The 12,767-nt window shown below is 35.3% G+C and overlaps 1 protein-coding gene across 10 annotated transcripts in view; it reads right to left on the bottom strand.

The window, feature by feature from the left end:
- Nucleotides 1-12,767, bottom strand: part of LOC130049808 (uncharacterized) — a 67,246-nt gene that overhangs the window by 38,334 nt on the left and 16,145 nt on the right. For 6 of the 10 annotated variants that reach the window (XM_056147873.1, XM_056147877.1, XM_056147876.1 and 3 more), the window contains exon 1: nucleotides 8,592-9,152. The exons of 3 other annotated variants lie outside the window; for them this stretch is intronic. The gene's annotated coding sequence lies outside the window, so the exon portion shown is untranslated. Of the gene's footprint in view, nucleotides 1-8,591; nucleotides 9,153-12,767 lie in introns of those variants that run through there. One more of the 10 variants, XM_056147881.1, reaches the window with a different exon arrangement.

The raw sequence follows: 12,767 nt of genomic DNA, 5'->3' as shown, positions 1-12,767 counted from the left end.
AGCATTTCACTAGTCCGTCCAGTATATCATAAAATGATCTTCATTTTAATCAAACCAAACACATCACAGTTGCAAACAATTCAATTTCTGACACCTACAGAAGAAAAAGAGACCACCATATTTTATTTCGCATTCAAAATCTTCAGAAGCATACAATATTAACCTCCGAGTTAATCCTTTTATAAACGTCCATAAGTGCGTTCGAGATCGACGTTCCTGTTCTTTTGGTGCTCAGATTTTAGAGTCACAGGAGTTCGAAATTTTATCAATAAAGTCGATAAAATTCACTCGATTGACCAAGTCATGAGCTATAGTGTTATGAACTACTGTGTTAGAGTCGCGAATGACGAGAACATGTGCGCACAAACGTGCATGTTCTCTGACCACACTACTTGCAATTCTTACACCTAGAACACGTTCTCGTGATGTGTACTCGGCGTTCGGAATCGGCAGGAACTTGACAATTTGTGCACGTTCGAAGAACGGCGGTCTCGAACGCACTCCATGTGTTTGGAAGATCAGGATGTCATAGTCATGCAAACACTTGACCATGCAGGTAATCAACCATAAGTTCAAACATCTAAGAGACTCAGACAAATCTTCCTAAAAATCTTTACCACATTGAAGATTGATTTCCGGATTTTCACTAGTCCCGTACGGACTAGTGCTATAGAGAGTTCACTAGTCCGACACGTTTTTTACTAGTCTCGGACTTACGGACATGAGTTAATTTCGAACCCTGTATTAATTGATAAGAGATACGTGTTTGTTGTTTTTATGATTTTGCGACATTTAATGCTAAACATCATCAACTAATGGCAAAAACTGCTTTCCATACTTTTTTGTTTGTTGTTAGTGAGGGCTTACATATTGATATGATATTTTTGTTTTGGAGAGAAGTTAGACTCTAATATTTTATATTTTTCAAATTGTAGTTCTTTGATTATATGATAACTTGGTTTTAGATGTTTTGGAACCGATGTCTGTAAGACTCAGACATGATATGGATAGTATATATAGAATATCGTATAACGTTGAGCTTTTATACAAAGTCCATTTCTTTCGTATGAAAATGTAACTAGTGGTAAAAAATTAGCACATACTTGAAACAAACTAGTATTTTAGAGGATAAAATTGACTTAGCAGCATATATGCAGTACTACAAAGAGCATCTACATAACTTCAATTATTTCCCTTGTCAACTCTTCTGTGTCTATGGAACCATGCCATACCAAAGTTTATGCTATGAAAATGTGCTAATTTAAATTAGCAAATCGACGACTTTCCCCTCTCTCGATTTTTCTCGATTTCTGTTGCAATTAGTTTGAGGTAAAACAGTAGAATGACTGGACTATTAATTCAAATGACAAATATTAAGTTTGCATGAACTAAAACGTATTTAATTGTCTCCAAAAAAAAAGAGCTTTAGTTTCGTCAATCAATTTAATGCTTTCATTTTCAAACACATCTTCTGTTTCTTTAAATTCTACCTGGCACGGAATCTCTAGTCCATTTGAAATCTCAACCGTTTTATTATTATCTTTATTTCCCTGATTTGTTTCTTCCTAACCTTTTACTTTTTTTCTCTTGGGACATCTTTTCTTGAGGACGAGAAGTCGTATTTCAATATAGGGACATTCCCGCACATGTCATCACTGAAAAAATGGCTGTTTACGACGTAATTTATTAATTTGATAAACACCTTTTTATATTTGATTCAAATAAACTGAGTTGTTTTTTTTTTCAAATGAAAATAAATTCATCTAAAACATAACTTTACACACATTAACATCGAGTAGATCAGAGCTGTGGAAAACTGCCGGTCATGCCGACAAGACCGGCTTAATTTGGCCGTGACTGACATAAGTTGGTTAAATGTCGGACCGCATGACCGATGTTGTTTGCATGGCCCGCATTAAGAAAAACACAAAATGCCACCGCATAAACAGTCTTTATCCAGAGTTGTCGTTTCTTATGCATCGGTAATCCTCTGATGACTTCACTAGTCACTACGCAATGCTTTAGGCCTATACAATATGTGAGGTGGAAGCCACTCGAAGATCTCCAAATGAAACTTTTGTCTGGTTCCCTGGCTCACTAACAACGACGCATAGTAGGGACAGGGAACCAGGCAAACTAAACCGCGCGAAAGTATGGCGTCGTGGCCGATCAAATTTACATCGGGATCAAAACCAGACCAAGCATCAAAAAGAAAAGAAAAAGAAGAGTGTTAGGGATGGAATAAGAGTAGGTGAGAGAATGGATGATGAAGAGAGTGAGTGTGAATCAGAGTGTGAGCAAGATTTTGATGAGAATGAAAGAATGGTGAGAGAGGTTGTGAGAGAATTAGAAATTGAGTTTGAAAACTAGTGTAAGACATATTATAATAAACTTCTAAAACCTGCGATCTGTGTGTTAATTACTTCAGTTTTATAAATTATGTTAATTTTAACTCTTAATATTCGGACAGGCTTAAATCCGTTCGGACAGGCAAAGTTGATAAACATGTCTGTCTGAATGACAGGCTTCTGAAAAAAAAATCCACAGCTCTGGTAGATGTCTTAAAACATCACTTCCGACTGCGACTTATTTCAATATTAGAACTAAAAATAAAGATTGTGTCATCATGCAGATCAAAATTGCTCGCACTCTAGTCATTCTTTTTTTAATTAAGAATAAAATATCTTATGCTTTAAATCAAGTTTCTAGTTTATTTTTTCAACACGACCAGTCGGACTAGTAAATCGACATTTTACCCGACCGGGCCTATCATTTAGTAGACTCAGTCGGTCGGACGTGCCTTAGTGTCAAACCCTGTCAATAGGGGTCATCTTCTAAAGATGTACTGCTGTACCAAGTTTGATGTCTGTCAAGCAAAGGGTTCTCTAGACATTGAATGGTCAGTATATTCCTATGCCCAGTTTGACCCTCGACCTTTGATCATATGACCTCAAAATTAATAGGGGTCATCTACTTCTTGGGATGTACCAGTGTGCCAAGTTTGATGTCTTTCAAGCAAAGGGTTTTCGAGATATTGAGCGGACATTATATTCCTATGTCCAGAGTAAATTGACCCTTGACCTTTGACCTTTTGACCTGAGAAACAATAGGGGTCATCTTCCACTCATAACCAACCCACATATGAAATATCATTATCAGCAAGTGAATGGTTCTCAAGATATTGAGCGGACAACATGTGGTCTACAGACCGACCGACAGTTGCAAAACAATATATGCCCCCTCTTTTTCAAAGGGGGGCATAAAAATATAGCTCATTTAATGTTGACAACCAAAATTTGGCCTGTCTGAATGTAAGGATAAGAGCAATATTTTAGCTTTGATTCTGTGTTATGTAAACAAAGACTCGAGTCTTTTTATGTAAACAAACAAACCAGTGAGACATTAATTTTGTAATTCAAAGCATCGTCATCTTGCACAATTACAAATTACTTTTAAATGAAACATTTTACCTTAGAAAGCATACTTTAGATGTGATATATATAATAAACTTGGACCAGTATCCATTTATTTTGAAAACTCGTAAACAATAACACACTTCAATCTTTGTTTTCAAAACAAATAATAAACTCTCTATAATGAGCTTCTGTCATGATGAATAACTTTAATTTTTGGTGAAACCTTCTAAAACATATTAGACTATAGATTTTGCTTACTTGAAGTGAAATACAAAATTTGGAGGGAAATCGTGAATCAGTCCCTTTAATTTGGCCACCAAATTTTGGCGTACAATCCATTTAATTCTGCACAGTAACTCTACTTGACCTGAACGCACAGCCAATGTTGTTGTTGTTTTGATTGTTACGTATAGGTATTCCTATGCGACATTTCAAAAACGTAAATTAAAGCTTTCTGATGAGAGAAACTAAAATTGTTTTCCTATTTCAAAAACATAATTGAATGATAAGAAATACAATTTTCTATTATACAGGTTGGGAACACTTCCCCCATAGGAAGATATTCTCGCTAAAATGCGATTATCTCTTTTTAGCGAGAGAGTAAACATTACCATAAACAGGTGTTTTTGGCGTCTTTATTGAAAATAATGGCAAATCCCGTGAAACGCTGAATAAGTGCGATATACACTCAACAGGATGCGAATTGTTTCTACGAAATTGACAACATAGGCAAGAAATTGCATATCAAAGTTGCTGCGTAGGAGGGAAGCAGTCTGAAATCCAATACACATCGTGCATGTTTTTGTTTTGATTAATATATATTTGCAGAAGAATCAAATTTTAGCACTTTCCTTCTTTTCACGTAAAACACGAAGAGATGTAATCCACGGGTGTTTTTCTTGGTTGTACGGGATATCTCGCTAGAGAGGGATAATCGCGTTTTAGCGAAAATATCTCGCTATACTAGGGGAAGTATTTCCAACCTGTTATAATCGATGATTGAAACACCACTACTACAAAACCTTATTATAGCAATCGCAGCGAGCCAACGTACTGCGAGCTCTAATGACTAGAGCGCTGTAAATAATCCGAGCTAAATCTAAACCTCTAGAATGGAAAAAATTTTGACGCAAATTCCAAAAGTCCCTTGTCAAAAATGGCCGAGATCTCGCAAAGTCACACCTTGGAATATGATTGTGAACTTACGTGGATTATCATCCTAATCTTGTGGCCTCCTAGCTCCAAAATTCAGTGTACCATTAGGCGAAATGTTTAATGAAGTGTAATGTTTATGAAAGGCAGGCCAAGATGATGTGGGACATCATGTCTACGTTTTGATGTACGTCATAATAAGACTGACAGTGGCGGATCTAAATACGTACTTTTTATTTCCATTTGTAAAAGTCATACTACCGGGACAATATTGAATATACATAAACATTAGGCATACGTAATATGGCATTGAATACAAATTGTGTATAATCGACTGCAAACCACAAATCTTATTAGAATCCTAAATGCTCAATAGGAATTTATTATTCTATGTGTGAGGAAGCACAGGTACTGAATTAGTGCTATTTAAAAATATTACAAAAAATCGATGGAATTCGGTCGGATTGAAAACATGTTTTAAAATTCATTTTTTAGTTTTGTTTTTTGTTGTTGTTTTTCTTTTGGGGGGGTGGGGGGGGGGGTGGGTGTTGCGACTGAAAATAATGAGTGCTTGAATCAATTTCCTTTTAATATGTCCAGTAATTAACTACTGATTAATTCTAGTTTTGTGAATTAATCTTAATTAATGTATCCTCACAACAACAGTGGAGAGGGGCTTAAATCAATGATGTTGCAATTTTATTCAATAATTATATGTGAATGCTGAAATATCTCATCATTGTGTTAAAACTAGGATTATGTACATTATAAAAATTGTTCCAATTTTCTCGTTTGGAACATGTCATTGCTACAAGGGGATTATCATATTTCATTTTTTTTTAATTAGATAGGTGCGCATGTTGGGAGGGGGGTGCATAGATATGTCATATAGTTGAATTTATCTATTTATTTTTAAATTATCACTATATTAAAATGAGTTTTATGTTCAAAGGCAGTGGTTGTTTAAACACAGTTTTACAAACGTGAAAGATTTGGGCATTTTTATCATATAATAAGTAATTTGAAAAGATTGAGAGCAAAAAAACCAAGAAAGTAGAGGCAGTCGACTGCTGAGAGCATACAGTTCAGAACAAGTCGTGCATCAAAGGTTAAGCAAGTCACAGTAATGGGAGCAGAAATAAAATGACCCCCCCTTTTTATGTCACCAGTCCAGTCGGACTGATGGGGTATAATTTCAACCAGTCCGCAGAAAATTTTATCAGTCCAACGGAGTTTTCCAGAAATAATTAAACATATTTCATTAATGTTATTAAAATGAAATTAAACTCAATATGTCTCAGATAATATTGTAACACTTAAATGTGGGATTTATATTTATGAATCAGATTCGTCTGATATCTACAGATCGAAGCATGCCAAATGTGTGTATAAAATTTCATAAGTATATTTTCCAAAATGATGCTTTAGAAAATTAACCAGTCCCATCAGACTGACTAGAACAAATGTAAGTCAGTCCGCCAGACTTTTAACCAGTCACAGACTGACGGGCATATGTTAATTTCGAGCCCTGCCCCCCGTTATAATGCCACCCCCGCATATCACCAAAAAAGTTCCCGTATTCCTCGCTATGTAAAACCCCGTTATAATATCATCCCCACGTATACCGCCATCCTATTTACAGGTACGATTTAGTCAATTACCGTTATAATTACCCCCGCTAATTATCGTCAATCAGTGAAATTCAGTGAGCAGGCTTAACCAATTATCCGCCGTTAGTCCTCCAGGTGTCAAAGTTTGGAGCAGATAATAAGTACAGTCAAAACTGCCATAGCGACCCACTGTATTAAGCGACTCACTGTCGTATGTGACCATAAAAAGTTCCCCCCAAGATGTTACTCTATATATTGTACCTGTATTAAACGACCACCTGTCTGACGCGACCAACGACCATGGTTTTCACAACCTTTTCGTGTATTTTAACGAAATTTTACCTCTATTTAACGACTGTACATTTTTCGATTACAACGTGATTACTACTTTCGATTTCGGTTGAGCCGACTATTCTGGGAATTATGTCCCCTAACACTTTCGTTTTCAAACGCACGACTATTCTGGGAATTATCGCCCCTAATACTTTCGTTTTAATACGCACAGTTTTTCGATGATCTTGATTAGTCGGCCATCTGAATAAATCATTATACCTAAGCTGTCAACATGTAGTGTCCTGTGTGGTTAATTAATAAAACCCGCATTGTTGTTTATTTAACAAAATCAAGGATCAGGGAATCAAGGCCGGTGTATTTGAAGGTGTGAATTTCGACAAACTTTAAGAAGTGCCGGGTAGGCTAGATCGGAAATGAAAATCTACCACTTGTTATAGTAAAAAATTTGCCCGATTGCGATAGAAATCAGGTAAATATTGTGCTCAGGACTAAAATTTCCCGATTGCGATATAAATCAGGTAAATAATGTGCTCAGGACTAAAATTTTAAACGGAGTATTCACAGTTTTCCTTCATGAGATACTAAAGGTTTCCAGAATAATGACCGGAACTAGCGGCTCACTTCGACATGTCCCGAGTATTTGACATGTCCGAGTTCAAGAAAATTGCCTGCATTAGTTCTAAGCTTAAAATATTTGCTGTGCATATATACAATGGATATATTGTGATTTATTTAATGTTTCTCAAATTGAATAACATTTTTCCAGCACGTATTGTACAAAAGGAGACGCAACACTTCACCATTTGTTTTCTTACCACAAGTGCTGCATTTTTTAGTTACACTGTACAAGTAGGCTATACATGAATACCCTTTACAACAAAGTGTTTATAAGTTTTAGAAAATTTACATGCAGTTCATAAATAATTTTTAAATCTCATGTAAATGTGTAATATGAAATGCATGAAAAGTTTATCATTCTTAAATAGATTAAATGTAATTTTGATGAATAAAAAATTATGATACAACACATTGTATTCTAGATTTTAACTACAGTGTATTATTAATCTTATTTTACAACTATTAAAACCATACTTGATATTCTTAATGATAAATTCCAAATACATGTAGTCATTTACTCCATTGTATAAATTATTTGTGAAATTTTATCCATTAACTGCGGAAAATAGGCAACCTGTATTAAGAGACCACCTGTCATATGTGACCTTTTTTCCATTCTCCGTTGGACAGTCTCTTAATACAGGTTTGACTGTAACTGTTACGACGTAAACGATAATAATCTGAGTTCAAATATACAGTATTGTTTTTGAAATCTGAGTATGGCGGATACACCGAAATCTAATAGCACATAGATGTAGTAGATAAAATTTGTTTAATTTCTTAAGACAGCTATACACGCCCCTCCGATATAATGCCACCCCCGTTATAATGACAAAATTGCCGAGGTACAAATGTTGGCGTTATAACAGGGGATCACTCTATATAGCATTAAAATATTTCAATCACATTCACGGTATACACGTTTTTATGATTTTTAAAATAAAACCCTGGGAGAAAATTCATGTCATGAGTATTCGGCAAATAGATATTGTTTAAACTGAACCTGATCAAAGCATGAACATTACAAAATGTGTACATATTTGAAGCTGTGCTCGCTCAAACGGTAGCACCGTCAACATATAATTTGTAAATCTATTAAGATAATCGTACGTGACACGGGCCAGTGATCTGTGGACTACATTTATCCTGTAACTATTGTTTTACAGACCTAACATACATGTATAGCCACGGCCACAGGAAGTTAATGTAAAAATATAGTACATGTGCATGCACATACTATATATTTACATTAACTTCCAGTGCCCTTGTGTATAGCTAGCAAAGTCAATTTGATGATGATCTTGATAGGTTACGGTGATACATCTCTCGACGTTGTTACACCGCGCGAGCGTCAAGTAGCAAAAATTTACATGGAGCCACTCTTCACTATGTCAGTGAAAGTGACTACTGGTTCTTGTAAAGTGATATTCCGGTTCAGAGGAAATTCTGAACAACAGTATCTACTACAGTTTGTTAAAAAAGACCGTGACATGATTCTTACTTCAGAATTTGTGTGCACCTCCTTCTTTTCCTTTCATATACCCAGAATATAAAAATAAACCTGGTTGTACAAACTTCTTTTGCCTCTCGCGCGCTCTCACAATCTCGGCTGCTGGTTGGGTTAGTGTAAAACTAGTTCTTACAAAGTCCTTGCGCAATCAGTTGCGCAGGTGGGTCCTACTAAATAACTATAAAGAACCCTGGGGATTTATAATTATTACAAGTATGTAGACTGTTCGACTACATTGGTTATTGATGAAAGTGGAAATATAACTCAAAATAACGAATTTCCATCCACCTGTAGCTCGTTTTTATTCATTTTATTGGAGAGAAAAATAGTCTCCATCTCCGCTTGTTAATTTCTGTCGTCTCGATCCCGATCAAATTAAAGAACTCAAAGCTCCCTGATTATTCATATCTTCCAAAATTATTTGTCAAATTTGTTTATTTTAGACATGTTAACATTTATTTCCTGACAAATTGCAATGTTTGATAGATCACGGTAATATATATTTATCATTTACACAATCATCAATGCTTGAATTAGTTAAGGAGTCTACATATTTGTAATAATTAAAAATCGTTAGAGTTCTCAAAGGTTCCCTGTTTAGTAAGACCGTGCACGGGTCTTATCAATTTAAATGTATCTATCTGAATTTCATTTTAACATCACATGTGTATTCTACGCCCCATCCTCTAAATTGTCAAATTTATATCAACTTGTAAATATGTACCACTATATAACAAGGTTACATTTAGCATATAAGAGTTTCGAGTTCTTTCTTGGGGGGGGGGGGGGGGGGGGGGGGGGGGGGGGGGGGGGATTGAGATCACGCTGTGTGTTAGTTGTAGACTAGTCAATCTCTCAAAATTTAAGCCAAACCTCAAACGCTGATATTGGTACAAAGGTAACTACCACTTAAAATAACTGTAATCATTTAAGTAACATATTAAAACTATATACAAAATTATAATTTAAATGAAAATTTCATTTTGATTGAAATATCGGGTTTTCATTAAGAGGTACATTATCATGTAACAGGAAGGGGGAAAATGCAACATACTAGACCGGGGTCGAGCCCGAGTCCCCTGAATCTCTTGTCATGTGACCTACCAGTTTCCAACTGGGCTATCTGACCACCGGTCCTATTAAACAGAGAACACTGGACATGTGTAGCCTAATTATTACGGAGGTGTGAACTTTTTTACTGAATGGGTTATTGATAATAATGCATACATGAATTAAAATAACAAATCCCCATACATTTACAAACTGTTTTATTCACTTCATTGAAGTAAAATGATTTCCCCTGGCAGCTCTTTACTTTGTGTAATCTCGTATAATGAAGTAAAAGAGCTGACACACTGTTTAGTAACACACTTTTCCGCGCCAAAAATAAGAACTGCTCAAAATTACTGACCAGTTTCAATTCCTTTGCACGTCCGGTAATGCAATCCACGACACCTCCCCCCCCTCCCCGGATAACCAACCATGTCACTTACTATTCACGACTGAAAATTTCAAAGATTAATTCTAGGCTTGTGAATAACTCTCAGTGAATCCTTGCAAAAACGGGAGGGGGGGGGGGTCAAATATGTTGCAATTTATTTAATGATTGAATGCGAATGCTGAAATATTTCATCATTGTGTTATAACTAGGATTCTGTAAAATAGTATACACATTGTTAAAATTTCCTCATTTGAAACGTGGGATTGCTGCAAGGGGGTTATTATATGAATTTTATCTTTTTAATAACTAGTAGCTAGATAGGTGTGTATGTGGAGGGGGGGGGGGGGGGGGTAAAGACAAACATTTAAGAACCTCGCATCTATGTGCAGTAGTGTCAAGTTTAATTAGATGGGAAAATGTGCAATGATGAAGGTTTACCTCCAATGTTTCCTTCGATATCTGCATCGAGAAAAGAATTATAAGTTTTATTTCTTAATTCCAGAAAAAAGTAGAAAATATGTTCCGCGTGTGTAGTGCAGATGAATTTTCGGACGAATATATTTTATATTATGAAATCAAATGAATTTTTTATTCAATCAGCATCGTTGTTGAGTCATCACTTTAGAAGTTATTAAATTATAAAATTTTGCTTCATATCAAATTTTGTATATCGATTTCATACAAAGAATTATAGCATTTCACTCCTAATCAAATTCTGTATAATGGTTTCATACATGTACTATATATATTTCTGAATTCAACCAGTAAAGTACTTTTGTAAATACTGTTTCTAGTACGGATCTGAAAGAGCTACTTGTACAGAATTAATGGCGTTGAATAATTACCTTCTGAGAGGAACCTCGTTCCACAAACAGGTGATAGAATTACATTATTGTGTTATTTACCACAATACCATGACGTCATACAGTTTTACAAACATACTTATATTTATTATTTGAATAGTCTATACAGGTGTACATTTCATACTCAGTGATATCCATTATGACTAGATATTTAAAAGTTATTAATGCAAAGGGAAATAACTCATATTTCTCAGACTATCTAGATATTTCATTACAAGAGTTGTCCTTCTTCACTAAAGATTTTAAACTGAGATTTCGCACAATCGTGTTTACATTGAGACATGTCACTGAAGAGACATTATATGTCGAAATGCGCATCTGGTGCAACAAAATTGGTACCGTACAAGTTTTACATTATGAACCCTGGGTCGAGGCCTCTACTGGTAGATTGTTAGTCCCCGAGGGTCTTTACAGCCCAGTAGATACGTACTTCTACATTTACAGCCCAATATATACGTACTTCTACATTTACAGCTCAGTAGATACGTACTTCTACATTTACAGCCCAGTAGATACGTACTTCTACATTTACAGCCCAGTAGATACGTACTTCTACATTTACAGCCCAGTAGATACGTACTTCTACATTTACAGCCCAGTAGATACGTACTTCTACATTTACAGCCCAGTAGATACGTACTTCTACATTTACAGCCCAGTAGATACGTACTTCTACATTTACAGCCCAGTAGATACGTACTTCTACATTTACAGCCCAATATATACGTACTTCTACATTTACAGCCCAGTAGATACGTACTTCTACATTTACAGCCCAGTAGATACGTACTTCTACATTTACAGCCCAATAGATCCGTACTTCTACATTTACAGCCCAGTAGATACGTACTTCTACATTTACAGCCCAGTAGATACGTACTTCTACATTTACAGCTCAGTAGATACGTACTTCTACATTTACAGCCCAGTAGATACGTACTTCTACATTTACAGCCCAGTAGATACGTACTTCTACATTTACAGCCCAGTAGATACGTACTTCTACATTTACAGCCCAGTAGATACGTACTTCTACATTTACAGCCCAGTAGATACGTACTTCGCTACTAGCTTGAAAACACGGATGTATACTTAATTGCTGGAATAAAATTTTGCATTCTGTACATCCCCTCAGGACAAAGAGTTTATTGTAATGTCATACTTTAAGATATTTTCATTGCTGTATAATGCGCAAAATAAATAGAAACAAGTTTATGCAAAAGGATAACGATTTTAACATGTGTTTATATACAGATTTTTTATTTCTCTGCACTCGGCTCCCCTGAATAGATAAATGATATTGATTTATTACATAGAGATGCTGGGTACCTCTAATTAAAAAAAAATGGTTTATTGATTTATTACATAGAAATATTGGTTACCCGTCATAAATAAATGGTATTGATTTATTACATAGAAATATTGGTTACCCGTCATAAATAAATGGTATTGATTTATTACATAGAGATACTGGATATCCGTCATAGATAAATGGTATATTGATTTATTACATAGAGATGTTGGGTACCCGTCATAAATAAATGGTATTGATTTATTAAATAAAGATGTTGGGTACCCGTCATAAATCAAAGGTCTGAAGGGCCACAATGGCGTCGTGCTAAGAAAGCAAAAATTATAATGAAACTATGTACTGTCCAGTTTATCAATGCTTCATCCCTTATTGTACGTACACAGAGTAGATATAGCTTTATATAAATCTCAATGGAGAGTCTTCTACCTGTGAATATTTTGATGCCATTGACTACAGTCACACCTTGTTATTGCAAATTCAACAGGACTGAAATTAAATTTGAGATATCCAAGGATTTGCGATAACAAGGATAACACACACACAAAAAAGAA

Source organism: Ostrea edulis, chromosome 8 (assembly GCF_947568905.1).
Source record: "Ostrea edulis chromosome 8, xbOstEdul1.1, whole genome shotgun sequence".
NCBI lineage: Eukaryota > Metazoa > Mollusca > Bivalvia > Ostreida > Ostreidae > Ostrea > Ostrea edulis.
Note: the sequence above shows the minus strand (reverse complement) of the source record. Positions and strands in the feature narration are given on the sequence as shown.